Raw genomic sequence first — 2,070 nt, 5'->3', positions numbered from 1 at the left:
CTTTAGACAGCTGGTCAAGGGGATGTGAACATGTAAGAAGTTCTCTGAAGGCAAGTACATTTCTGAGCTAAAATGTATACATATTCTGTAATAATTGTTGTTGTTGTTGTTGTTAACTACTCCCGTAAGGATTTACACCCTCGGAAACCCTGTACAGGGTCGCTATGGGTCGGAACCGACTCGAAGGCACTTAACAACAACAACAAGGGGTTCACAGTCTGCCAGGAGACACTGAAACAACCATAATAAAAGAGAAAATTACCATAATGGTGTAATAGACAAAAGGCAGTTGTGAGCTTAGGAAAACAGAGTCTTCCATTGGCCTAAAACCCAGAGTCCTTCAGAGATAAGGACTACGAGAGCAGTTGACAGATAATTAGAAGTTTGCATGTAAGGACCAGTGCATGGGCAGTTTTTCTGTTAGGAAAATAGCAGTATGTGAGACGACGAGGGCATGGGAGCATGGGATGTTCCAGATGACAGGGGAAGTCTCTTTTGCCAAAATCACAAAGGACCTTGTCTCTCCTGAGGAAGAGTTAACCTTTTGTCTTAGCCTGATGTGCTCACTCTCTTCTGGGGTCATCAATCCAGAACTAACCTGCTAGTCAGGGAATGTGCTCACTGTTTCTCTATCGCTAGGCTGAAGTCCTGGTATGGCACTGTAGGATAAGCACTGGACCGCAAGGTCTATTTGAGCCATAAGACTGGCAGTTCAAAGTCACCAATTCGCTCCTCAGAAACCCTATACAGGGTCGCTATGAGTTCAGAACCAACTCGACAGCACTTAACAACAACTACAGGCTGTGCTTCAGAAGTGAGAGTTATTCTAAATACCCTTGTGTTTCATTTCTTGTATCATGCTTTATAGTTTGAAATCTGAAGGCTTCTCAGCTGTGAACAATTTCATCCAGGCAGAGCTTAATTTCATCTCGTGCCTAGTTTTAACTGTTCAGATGTCAATTTTCTTGAGTATCTCATGCACCGCTGATGCCCGAACTGCTAGAATCAGAAGCACACTATATATTTAAAAGTATTCCCCATGCCCTGTAAAAGGTCACATCTTGGAAGTCAAATTTTGGAAATTCATCATGGTGTCATATTGGTGACTTCTCTCACTGGGGTGATCTATGTTTGTTTTCTCTTGTTTTTACTCCTGTTTAAGACGTAATAGAGTCTCTATGAAAATTATATATGTGAAGATGGGGTCCCTTTCTCCCCTACCACAACCATCAGCAGAGCAAGTCTCCTGGGATGGGACCCCAGCTCAGAAGATCCGTCCTTTATGTAAGACTCATGACTTCTGAGCTCCATTGACTTCCTCCATAGTAAGCGTCCTTGGATCCCTAGAAAATGAAGAAAACCAGGTAAAGGCAGAATAGTAGAACAGCTTGACCACTTCAAAGGTTGACTTATGAGCCAAGATACTGGGCAGCTGAGTCATGGACAACAACCTGAAATTAATGCACATGACAATATCACCCAGAGCTCAATCCAGATATGTTATTATAGTTGTTAGGTGTCTTCGAGTCGGTTCCAACTCATAGCAACCCTGTACAGGATTTCCAAGGAGTGGCTGGTGAATTTGAACCACCAACCTTGCGGTTCAAACCAACCTTGCAATAGAGTGCATTACCCAAAGCGCCACACCAGAACTCCAGATATAGAAGTATCCAAAGTAAACCAAACAAGTCTACAAGACTCTGCAAATAGGAAACCAGAGATATCAATTTATAATGAAGTCAACTACAAAGGAAAAATAGGGAATCGTGTAAATATAGAACTTTCAAATGACAATGAAGTCAAGTAGATTTTAAGATAAAGCTATTTGAAATGTGGGGAAATTTTAATAAAAGCAGGATAACCTCAAAAAAATTAACACACCTTCAGAATTAAAAAAAAAAAAAAAAACCAGAATGATGTAGTAAACATTAACACTATAGCAATAAAGAACACCCACAAACAAAATGAACTCAGTATAGAAAACATATGTGGAACAAAGAAACTAACAACCCTACAAAAGAACACACAGCAAAATGACAGCAATAATTCCTACTTGTTGATAATTACACT

The sequence above is a fragment of the Chrysochloris asiatica genome, unplaced genomic scaffold (genome assembly GCF_000296735.1).
Source record: "Chrysochloris asiatica unplaced genomic scaffold, ChrAsi1.0 scaffold00042, whole genome shotgun sequence".
NCBI lineage: Eukaryota > Metazoa > Chordata > Mammalia > Afrosoricida > Chrysochloridae > Chrysochloris > Chrysochloris asiatica.
This window is presented reverse-complemented; position numbering follows the sequence as displayed.